This window comes from Oratosquilla oratoria, chromosome 11, assembly GCF_046742065.1.
Source record: "Oratosquilla oratoria isolate Oo_2021 chromosome 11, ASM4674206v1, whole genome shotgun sequence".
Taxonomy (NCBI): Eukaryota; Metazoa; Arthropoda; class Malacostraca; order Stomatopoda; family Squillidae; genus Oratosquilla; species Oratosquilla oratoria.
Genome location: NC_134787.1, coordinates 3,130,486 through 3,143,119, shown reverse-complemented (window position 1 = coordinate 3,143,119; position 12,634 = coordinate 3,130,486). Strand labels below are relative to the sequence as shown.

At 42.8% G+C, this 12,634-nt stretch overlaps 1 protein-coding gene across 5 annotated transcripts in view; it reads right to left on the bottom strand.

Moving 5' to 3' along the window:
- LOC143029571 (uncharacterized) overlaps positions 1 to 12,220 on the bottom strand; it is a 37,418-nt gene extending 25,198 nt beyond the window's left edge. For 2 of the 5 annotated variants that reach the window (XM_076192237.1, XM_076192241.1), the window contains exon 1: positions 12,075 to 12,220. The gene's annotated coding sequence lies outside the window, so the exon portion shown is untranslated. Of the gene's footprint in view, positions 164 to 12,045 lie in introns of those variants that run through there. The other 3 variants (XM_076192238.1, XM_076192239.1, XM_076192240.1) reach the window with 3 other exon arrangements.
- Between the last annotated feature and the right edge of the window lie 414 nt (positions 12,221 to 12,634).

Sequence of the window (12,634 nt, the reverse complement as noted above, 5' to 3'; positions counted from 1 at the left end):
TCGGACATCACGAGTGTCGTCTCGTAATATCCTGGGACAACAGGGGAGAGGCACTTGCCAAGAACTCTCCAGCGATGGAAGTACTGCCTCTGCCAGAGTCCACTACGGGTGGTATGATGGGGTTCCTTGTGAGCCGGATGCGTGCGTTGCGCGCCTCACGTGAAGGTCGACTTGGCCACTCACTCACACGCAATTCTCGACCCTATGCGTGTCTTCAATTTTATAAATGTTTCTGCCGTGGGTTGTCAGACCCGTCAATTAGCAGACAATTAATATCCTTTCGGTGGTTTTCTTTGGAGTTGAGTGGTACCAAGCACATCGAGTGTCCTCCATTATGAGCGCGCGTTGAAACACGAAAAAATAGTCCAAGTTGCATTTTCTCTGTTTAACTTTACGTTCCATGTGTATTATACTTGTCTCAAGACTTGTCTCACAAATGTGACAAAAAATTCTCCTACTTCTATTTAGAAGAATGAATTTATTTGAAGTGTGTGTGTGTTTTGTCTGGCAAAGAGTATAACTAACTACATAGAAACAACAAAAACTTCAAACAATGTAACACCACACATCTCGCACGTACACACGGATAAACATCCGGAAATTAAATACAAAACATTAGGAACGCGCGCTACATACAGCAGACGCTCTAGATTATACAAGGAGGTCCTGTTTAACGAAACGCTCCCAAAAGGGACGATATTTGTACACAGAATCCTGAACAGGAGAGAGTTCATACGATCACCAAGACGGAAGCGCTTACGACACGTGACCTTGCCCGCAACGAAGGCGTCGGGCAAGGCCAAATCAGCGCCGCTTTCGTCGTAGAACCTACTGCTTCCCTATCAGCTTAACATATTAATGGTCGAGCAAACACGTCGCAAAAAATTGTGTTGCAAAAGCAGTTTGAATGACCTCCATGAAAACTGAGATAAGTATTCAGGGTATCAAACCTGGAAATTCATTAAAATCTCCGTCATCAAAAACGTTTGACAATTTAAATCTATTTGAAAAAAAATCACAATAATGTCGACATAACAACTTGCCATACTTTGCCAGACGTACGATGCTACTCAACTGGCCCTATTAGTAAACTTCCTATAGGTGGGCTAACTACTAATTATGAACATTAAAAAGAAAATAACAAGACCAAAAACCTAATAATAACAATAACTTTTAAAACGCTGTGGCGCATTATCTCTCCTTAATGTCGCCAGATGATTTTATTCAACAGACGTTGAGGCTCCATTCTGAATGAGATCTGATGCAATCGAGACCACTGCTTAGGTTAATCATATTAAAAGAAATCGTCTCGTGTCACCTATAGTCTAGTCGATCACGATCATTCAAGAGCAAATTTATTGAAAAAATGCTTCACTTCCGTTACAAGAATTTTCATTTCGTCTTAGGCACGCATAAAATCACTTGTTCTCGTATTCTGGCCCCCGTCAGACTATTTTATTCAGTGTCACGTGACTTTATGGTAACGATGGTGCAATACCCTATCTCGATTAACTTCTTTCGTACCAAGTGGGCACTCATTTCTTTATTCTGGCTGTCGTCAGGCAGTTGTATTACGACGTCCTTCGGTTGCAAAGCCGTTACACAACTCCAGGTGAAGTCGTGGCGTCTTGTGTAAACAAACATGACTGAGTGTTCGAGGTGAAAGTTAATCTATTCTTATCATCTCTATACAAAATATGAAATAAAAACGCCACCTGTACTCTTTGTTAAGGTGGATTAAGCCACCGAGGTGAGGTACAGAGGCTGCATCGTCTCCCCAAGGGATAGGTAGGTCCTGCAGAGGAACGTTCCGGCTGAGCTATACATGCGTCGTGTCGTCTTTGTTGACTGTTCGCGCGATCAAGACAATTCAGCCTTGATAGCGAGTTCGTTATCTTTATTCATTGATTTATTGTTTATTTTAGTTTCTAGTTTCGTTTTTATTATGTTATCTCTTAATTTGTTTATTCACCAATTCATTTATTTCGCTACGGCCAACCAATTCCATTTACCTGTAAATTACTCTACGGTGCTGAAGGAACTAAATGATTGATTTTTTTTTTAATATATCCACTCCAGGGTAGTGCCCTGTGCTGAGATTAATCAATACATTTAAACCCAATGGGTACTCTAATCATCTTATTCTGGCGAACCACAGACACTTCTACTTAGTTTAGAGAGGCCTTTCGGTAAGCTTACAAGATTAAAAAAGGGTATCCCGATTTATCCACTAACTTTTATGACTTTAGTCAGCCTAACGCTAGGCGATTCTATCCAGCCTGGGAAAACCATCGGGAAGTGTTAAGCTGTTACTGTGGGCAAAGGGTTCTGAAGTAGGACACTGGGAACCACCCTGCTGAGGAACAACGCCGTCCCATGATGGTGCAGCAAAATAGGGCCGTGGCGGGTAATCTTCGACGGCACCCAGGACATCTTATTACGTCACCTCAAATTCATCTATTCATTTAGTTAATTTTTTATTTTAGACAAGAATTTAATTGGAGATGACCTATATTAGTGAGTTTGCCCTTTTTTTCCCTAATGACTTTAACAAAATTGTAATGCACAACTTGCGTCTTTGGCGCAACCCCCACCCTTCCTGTACTTCAGTTCTTAGGCCAGGTCAATAGCACCATCTTCCACACTTTCAAGTTGAACTGAGGGACGTGATTTTTGGATAAGAAAGCCAAACTCCCACCTGCAAGTGCTTATTTCTGCCGCTCATGACGCAATGCCCAGTAATTTTAAAATCACCGAACAAGTAATTAGTTATGTTTTAATTTGGGCTGGAGTGTCGGTGGAATCAGGTGCGGGAAAGAGAACCAGGGAAGAGGAAGGCCTGGCCACTGCCCTATCGTGGGACACGACCGAAAACTACGTTCGTTCTACTTCAGATTTTTCTTTTCTTTTCTTTTTCTTTTTCTGGTCACAGCAGAGGGCGGGAAGTTCTTCACTGGGACAACATATGGCGGGACCACATTATGCGACCCCACGTCTTTCGCCGCCCGAAAACCGCGCGGTTCGTACGAAGGCCCCGTAGTCACGAACGACATCGTGCGCCCGATGTCATGGTGGCAGGAGATGCCAATGCACGATGACGTCCGATTCTTGTTCGTAGTAGGTGCAAAGAAATAAATCGCAACTTACCGAAACCAGTAGTTCTTAACGGTTCTCTACCACCTCTCCACCAAAGCCCCTTTAGTGGTTAGCCTTCGTTCCCAAATCCACTCCCGCTCCCAGCTTAGCCCTTGTACCCATGCCCTATACATCTAGCACCACCCCCTACGAAGCAGTTGCGTAGCATCCATTCGATTACTGTAGACTAATGTCCATAAAAAACCTGATCAACTTTTTACCTCTACGCCCATCTCCTTTGTTTTATTCTTCTTAAATATCCGACAAAGAACACTGATGGGTCGTCGACAGTCATGCTGGCATTTCTTTTGTGAAGACATCTTATTACGTCATCGATTCTGAAAGGGGCTATCACATTGGGCTATTTTCCTTCCTCTAACTTCCATTTGAGTACCTACAATATGACTTCGCTCACAGAAATCTAGATTTCTCTAATAACGTTTCAGCAGAATGTCTAACATTCGTACAAGTTTACATTATCAGTTCATTATTCAGCTTTGTTATGTATAACGGAAAGATGATTTGATATTTGGAGATTAGAAAATTAGAATATTGTAACCCAAGTCGTTGTTAATCAAATGAACTCTCAACTGTCGGCGATCGCTAGTGAAACCCGTAGAAACCCAGTGTGATAGCCCTTTTAAATGGTTCCTTCTTGTTGGATATGTTCCTATGTCAAGGTTGTTCCTTTATGTAAGTGAACAAAATTTCCCGAAATCCTACGAAGTAGAATTTGTATGAGATCCATCGTTTCCAAGCTGTGTCATATGCTTTTTCCAAATCGAAAAATACATTACAGACGTGTCGTTTGTTGGCAAATGCAATGCGGATCGTCGTTTCTGTTTGCACGAGGATGGCTGTTGTGGTGCGGCCGGTTGGGAGGTTTATCTGAAGGGGCGATTTGAGGGAATGGCGTTCCAGTTGCCAGGAAAGTCGGAATGAGATATCTAGGAGTTTGCAGAGGTAGTTTGTGAGGGCAAATGGGTTGTAGCTGTTTGGAGAGGATTTGTCTTTTCTCGGTTTAGGGAAAGGATCACTAAAGTCTGTGGCTTACCGACGCTTTTATCCTTGTGGGCAATATCGTGCCGTATGGGGTAAAGAAATAACGATGGCTCATCTCCAGGCGGCTAGACAGGGTGCCCTCCGTTGATGAGGTTTATTGTAAAATATGTCGCGGGTGGGTGCAGGTATCGTGCCATGTCATGGTGTATATTATCTGGACCTGGAGCAGTTGGCTCACAGTGGGCGAGAGAGGTGTGGTGTTGCTACTGTGATTCAAGACAGTCTTTTCAGATATGAATCTGGGTCCGTGGTTTAGTGTATTTGCTATTGCTTGTGTCACATGGGGAGGTGAAGGTATGGTTTGACCATTGATTTTGGAAAACAGCTGGGGAGTATTTGGGTTTACACACACAAACAACACACACACACACACACACACACACACACACACACACACACATATATATATATATATATATATATATATATATATATATATATATATATATATATAAAAGTATGTGTGGACTTTTCCACATTTTGGATGTAGTAGTTTGGGAGGTTATACTGATATACTGTATAGGTTTGCCATGAGTTTCAGCGACTTTGGCGCATTATTTGGCCTCTCTCTCTCTCTCTCTCTCTCTCTCTCTCTCTCTCTCTATATATATATATATATATATATATATATATATATATATATATATATATATATATATATATATATATATTTTTTTTTTTTTTTTTTTTTTTTTTTTTTTTTTTTTTAAGTATGTTGTTTTCCAAAGTTCGGAACTTTTGAATTCTGCGGAAAGTCATCGTCTTTGCTCCTTTGCTCTACGGGCTGTGGCGCAATCTGATTCCACCGAGGGTGTGTGTGTCATGATGCAGATGGTGAGGTTTTAGGGGTTGATGGGAGTGCCCATGATGCTATGTGGTTTGTAAGACAAGGCGATTGTTGATTGGTGGACAGTCGTCAACTGTTCCACTTACGTATGATGATGATGTAAGGAAAAATGGGACGCGGGCACTATGATGTATGTCTGTTATAACTATTCATAATCTAAAGGGGCTGGCATTCATACAGATGGGCCAATTGATGTTTAGATCATTGTTTGGAGGTGAAAGGCTGAAGGCAGGTCTGTGTTGCATAGTGATAAGGTGTGGGTTGATACTAGAAAGGATATTAATTTGCCTCGTGACATTGGGTCTTCCCAAAGTGGATGATGTCTTGCATTGAAGTCTCCAAGGAGAAGATAAGGCGAGATCGGTGGGTAGGCGGTTCTGATAGTATTTCCGAAGTGATATTTGCTGATTGGAAAAATGTGGAAAACAGGTGATTATTGGGCGAAGTGAGGTAAAGTTTGTCCGCAGTGACTTGGAGATGAGATGCTTGGGCAGACGAGGATTCCTGTAACTCCACGTTTGGCTTGGGTAGGGATAGGGGGGAGGGTTATGTGGTAAAGCCTTTTAGGTGAGGTGTTTATATGTGCCTAGTTGTTTCTTGTAAACACATAAAAACTGTCCCATTCCCATCAAATGGGAAGTGAAAAACCTCTGGTAGGGCAAACCCGGTCAGTTGCGGCAAGCCGCTTTTTTTTTTTTTTTTTTTTTTTATTCTTTTTTTTTTTAACCCGATATTTGGGTTTCATATATTCCAGTCGTGTCTACTGGGACGATTGGGAGGTCTAGTAGGCATGAGCAGAGTTTGGTGTTGATGTATGTGGTTGGTAGTCTGGTAAGGTGAATTTCTGCCAGCACCTCCAAGGTGATCTTTGTTGCATTTTGCACGTGGCAGGGTTAGAGCATAGAGTGCCAGGCGCAAGAGTTCTGCAGTGTGCACACACGACTTTAACATCATTGTTCTCTAGTATATCAACAGCGACGGCGGTTAAAACAGAGTCATGGACATGGTTAGTATTTCTTGATTTCATTCCTTATGTGACCTACGATGAGATAAGTTAGAAGTTAGAGTTGACTGAAGATCAATATCAATGTGGTATTCTTAACTCGATATACTCTTCTTATTTTTGATAGCCTTACTATTCTTTCCATTATCTTTCTGTGTGGGATCGTGATAGTGGAATATGGACTACTTGCATATGATGTTGAATGTTGCATGTAACCTTTGAATTTGGGTGTCTGCCAATGTTACTGAGGGCTTGACTTTCTCATATTGAGACTTTTTATTCTAGTTCTACTGTCAGGGTTCTTCCTTAACTTGTCTTTTATTTATATCATTTTTTAATTGTTCAGTTTTAGTGGATTTTAGGGCCAAGAGTTTTTGTTAGCCTCGAGTCCATTTCGTCTCAGTATGGGTCAAATTGGTGGCAGGTAGGACTGGGCAGGCCCAGGAATCCAACGTCGCTTTCGCTTAGTGCGGTCAAGGTTACATCCATCGTTTGTGGTACTTGTGTTTCTTGATAACGTTGCCCACCCCCCGTCGTGTGGGGATGGCGGGAAGATGTTATGGTGTTACCATTTTATAATAGATTCTCAAATTTGGGGGCGAGGGGGGCCTCTTTGCTCCCTTCACACGAGGTGTTGCGGTGCAGAGCGGGAGTGGAGGAAAGGGACTTTGATATTGGAAGAACCGTTGCTATCCTGTTGTTCTTTGGATGTTGTTGTTATCATTATTACTATAATTATTATTTCTATCATTATCATTGTTGTTACTATCATCATCCATACCCTATTTGGGTGACCTCGATCGAAGTGGCTCTTGTTCTAGGTTGGATAAGGGGACCATGTTTGAGGCACCTTTTTTAGCCTCCACATATGGGGTGAGCAGGGTGGATCCTAAAGAGGGCTGCTCAGGCGTATAAGCTACCGAACTGTTGTGTCCTTTGTCCCACTAGAGAGTGACCACTGGGCTTCCATTGCCACCCATGTGTTGCTGCTAAGAGTTTCCAAAAATCGCCTCCCCCTCGTTTCACCACCACGCGCCATTGCCGTAGGAATATTTCCATGTCACGTGAAAGAATAAAAATATCATTAAATTTGAACAAGAGATTAATTTAATAGTGACTGAACAAACTTTCAGTCTCAGTCACTGGCTCACTCTTGGCATCTCCCAGATGGAAATGGGACACGAGAAGTACACTTGGAGGTTGCAGGATGGAGTGATTGGTCTTCCTTTTCCAGAAGCCCTACGGCAGAGAGCGCATGGGCAGTGCACGGGTAGCTGGGGAAGTAAACAGTCTATGGTGACTGTGAAGGTACGATCTCCAGACCACGTTTTCACGAGGCAGGCACGAAACCGACCGTACCACGCACGCAGTGATATTTCATGTATTAACAGCCGACCAGACTTGTTAACACACACACACACACAGATATATATATATATATATATATATATATATATATATATATATATATATATATATATATATATATATATATCCCTAGATTATATTCAGTATATCGAACCTATAAACATATTAAAACTTAAGCCCAATTTGTTTTCAACAAATGAAAAGGTCTCAATTTAAATAGTAGTGCACTACAATGTTGTTACTTGCCAAACACACCCCTAGATCCACGATGCCACTTTCCTAGCGTTAGTAGAATTCCCATGGGTGGGCTGCAGCTAATTACATAGGCAAAAGCTAACTAACCGTATTTGAAAATAGCGTGCTTAGGCAACCGATATAACACAAGGCCAAAATGTAGCAAATAAATAAAATTACTGAGCCCTTTCAACCTTGTGAACCTCTCTACAGATTTTGATTTGACCAACACTTTATGATTTTGTTCATCTGAGGGTCGAACTCGGGACAAAGAAGGGGATGTCTCGCTCGAGGGTGCCCCCCTCCCCCCACACACACACCGACTCGGTGGCACTGTTGGTAGAGCGCTGAACTGGGGAGTAGAAGTGCTCCTAGTACCCAGTTCGAATCCTGCCCAGGGCCGAAATTATTTCAGTATCGCTGTGCCTCGGGTCGTTACTCTGACTCTCGTGGGCGGGGAGTTGGGTGTGTGTGTGTGCGTGTAAGGTCATAGCATTACCCATAAATCGGTCATACGAGCTCTGAGCTCTCTTCCGGGAGGGAAATAGCTGTCGATCATGAGTCCAACACGTGATCCAAAGACCAAGGTGAAACACACACACACACACACACACACACGGTGGCGCGGTTGGTAGAGTCTCAGTCTGTCAGCTAGGGGGTGACGGCGGTATCTGGTTCGAATCCTGCCCAGGGCTGAAATTATTTCAGTATCGCTGCGCTTCGAGTCGTTACTCCGACTCTCGTGGGCGGGGAGTTGGGTGTGTGTGTGCGTGTAAGGTCATAGCATTACCCATAGATCGGTCATACAAGCTCTGAGCTCTCTTCCGGGAGGGAAATAGCTGTCGATCACGAGTCCAACACGTGATCCAAAGACCAAGGTGAAACACACACACACACACACGCAGGCACGCACAAGTTGAATAGAATAGTTCGATGGTGGCCAAAACAACATATGTAAAGTGAGCCCCCCAGGACCTGTTTCAAACTGTTTGAGAAGTGACTCCTCACACTAGTAAATTGGTCGCTTTGATATTTCATACAAACCCATTCTACTTTGCAAACGCGCAAACTGACCCTAAGGACAGACAGACAACACTCAAAACTGAGTAGGTGAAGAGTGACAGAACCCCACGAGCTTAGCTCCTTTCCTGTACATTACATGTAGGCAAATATATGCAAGGAAAGCGTAAATCTAAAAGAAGCATTGACAGGAATGCGAGCACGACAACCGCGAGACAAACAAAAACATTTAGTTGGGCGGTTGTGTTTGCGGCCGAGATTTTTGTGTTTCGTGGTTAACAAGCTGTCCACTGCTAAGTTATTTTCATTTTTTAAATGGTCACCCAGTGTCTGTGCCACTGTGGACACCCGAACCTGGCTCGTGTTAATATAGAAAATATGCAGACATAGAACTGCTGACATGAATAAATTTGATCTATCATTTTACTATAATTCTTTTACAAAAATCATTTTCTATATGCAAGAACTGTAGTATATAATAATATACAGCATTATCAACAAGACAGTATATATATATATATATATATATATATATATATATATATATATATATATATATATCTTTATGTTTGAAACGTAAAGTTTACAATCAATGCACTCTGCCAGCAATAATCTACGGGAGTGCGATGGAAACAAAACTAAGGACTACACAGAGGAGATTGAAAAGATCAAAGATGGGAATAACGCTGACAGACCGAAAGAGAGCAAGTTGGGTGAGAGAACAAACTATAGTGAAAGATATTGTGGAGGTGGTAAAAGAGAGGAAGTGGAATTGGGCAGCAAGTTAGTGCGAACGACTGATGAGCGATGGAGCAAGTGTGTTACTGAGTGGACGCTGCGAGATAGGAAGCGTGGAAGAGGGAGACCAGACAGAAGGTGGAGAGACGAGATTGAGAAGTTTGCAGGAGTGACGTGGCAGAGGTTGGCGCGGTCGTGTGAATCATGGAATGCTATGAAGGAGGCCTTTGTTCAGCAGTGGACTCAGGATGGCTGATTTGACCGATTGATATATATGTGTATATATATATATATATATATATATATATATATATATATATACATATATATATATATATGTAAAATGGTAAATTAGAATTAGAGTACCGCCACCGGAGTGTAAACAATGGCGAGTTTTAGCATATAATCCGCCACAATATTACGCCATGTTTAGGCGGCCTCCTCCCTCACTTCCCTATGTGGCTACTTTTATGCTCGCAAAAATGAGGACATACATACCCTAATCTCGCCTGAACAACTAAGCTGATCTAACCACATAGAGTAATCTACCAAATAAGTTTCAAAAGCGCATATCCATACATACAGACATACATACATACATACATACGCATACACCAAAATTTGTGTTTGTGTACCTATAGTGGTCACAGTTCTCGGCCACCACTATGGCGGTCCGGGTTCGAATCCCGCCCAGGGCTGAAATAACTTCATTATCGCTGCACTCAGAGTCGTTACTCCAACTCTCGTGGGCAGGGAGTTTGGGGGGTGCGTGTAAGGTCACAGCATTACCCATAGAGCGGTCATATATGAACTCTGAGCACTCTTCCGTGAGGGAAATAGCTGTCGATCACGTGTCCAACACGTGATCCAAGACCATGGTGAATCACACACATACACGGCACATTCACGCACAGCGAGGGCGCGCGCACACGCACACACTCCAACACCAATGGACAAGCTGTGTGTGTGTGTGTGTGTGTGTGTGTGTGTGTGTGTGTGTGTGTGTGTGTGTGTGTGTGTGTGTGTGTGTGTGTGTGTGTGTGTGTGTGTGTGTGTGTGTGTGTGTGTGTGTGTGTAAGGTCACAGCATTACCAATAGATCGGGCCATATATGCACTCTGACCTCTCATCCAGGAGGGTAAGAGCTGCCGATCACGAGTCCAACATGTGATCCAATATCGTGATGAATTAAAAACACCACTCTCTCTCACATGAACATATACAAACACACACACACACGCACGCATGTACATACACGCACACACATGCACACGCGCGCGCACACACACACACACACACACACACACACACAAATAGACGAGCTCAGATCTAAACATGATATATGGAAATTAAAGATAGATTAAGTTGAAACCGTACATTAATTTGATGCTAGTTAGGATAAATAATTAGAGAACAGGAGATAGGACCCCAAAGCGTTGCTTCTATTCCTGTATTGCAATTAGGTAAACACATACACGCACGCACCGGATTTACATGCATGGTCTTGGATCACGTGTTGGACTCGTGATCGACAGCTGTTTTCCTCCCAGAAAAGAGCTCAGAGCTCATGTATGACCGATCTATGGGTAATGCTGTGACCTTACACGCACACATACACACACCCCAACTCCCAGCCCACGAGAGTTGGAGTAACAACTCGCAGCGCAGCGATACTGAAATTATTTCAGCCCTGGGCGGGATTCGAACCCGGACCGCCGTAGTGGCAGCCGGGAAATCTAAACACTGCTCCACTGTGTGTGTGTGTGTGTGTGTGTGTGTGTGTGTGTGTGTGTGTGTGTGTGTGTGTGTGTGTGTGTGTGTGTGTGTGTGCGTGCGTGCGTGTGTGTGTGTGTGTGTGTGTGTGTGTGTAACGATACGGCATTACCTAGAGATAGGGTAATATATAAGCTTTAAGCTCTCATTCGAGAGGGTAACAGGTAGTTATCGATTACGAGACAAACACGTGATCCAAGACTGGTGAATCACCAGATTCAGCCAATGCCTTTACACCGCTATGGTCATTGGGTAGTATACTTCCGCGTGCTCATAAACTTATGGGATAACTTATGGCGTAATTTAACCTTACGGCGTAATTTATGGCATAATAAAACCATATGGCGTAATATTCTGTCAATAGTGATTACATTTAATTTTCAAGAAGACCATGCACTATGATGTATTACGATGTGCTGATGACCTTTAAATCTATGGATTTTTTTCGATTAAAATAATTTTGAAGTCAGGAAATGGCGACGATACTTCCTCTTATAGTCGCATGCGTGTATGCAATGTCACGTGATATGCTGTCACGATGATCCATGAGTAATTCTCCGAGTTTCGTATGCTGTGATCATCGAGTCATCACTGAAATTATATCTAAATATTTTCTGTGGTCAATAAACTATCAAATGTGTCAATATTTCCAATGTATTGCATTGCACCCATAAAGAAAATGTTGTAACAGTTAAATAAAATGTTTTAATTAACATTAGATGACGTTATGCAGCTGGAAAAAAAAACTCGAAAGAACTAAAGGCTATCTCGCTCAAACGTCTTCGCCTAAGAAATTCATTCTAGTTAACGCCATACTATTTAATTCAGCTGGGAGAAACCTCTAGTTAAACGTTAATTCAACATACACTGGATGAAATAGAAAACGTATACGAACGTTCTAGCAGGGAAGGCAGGTGTCGTCAAACAAACAAGGATCCGGACGCGTCGACACGACTGAAGCAAAGAGCAGAAGCCCCGCGTCCCACCTCACTGAACGCCATAGACACACTGCCTTCTCCGCGCAGCGCGCCCACGGTCACAACCACAATACACACGCTTCTTTTTCCTTCCCTCCCACCTCTACTCCTACGTCCCTACCCCCACCCATCATATCCGTCTCCTGCTTCGTCCAGCCTAAATTTCCCCTCGCTTTGCTCTGGGCCGTTTCCCCTATCTCCACACCCATAATCTACATTATAATAAGAGCAGTTTTGTCTTACATTCGTTCGACTGTCACCCACGCTATCCCCCATAAGCTTTGAGGATACGAGCCAGATCGTGTTGCATGTAAAATGTATATTGCATTCTTAACGTTTTAATAAATTCAATGGGAAAGCTGATGAGACTCGGGTCGAATCACCAGCGATAGCGAAGAACTTGATGAAGGTTTTGACCTGAAGAAGATGCGTAAGATGGTTTGGTCGAACTAACGACACAGCCTTGGGAAGGAAAAAA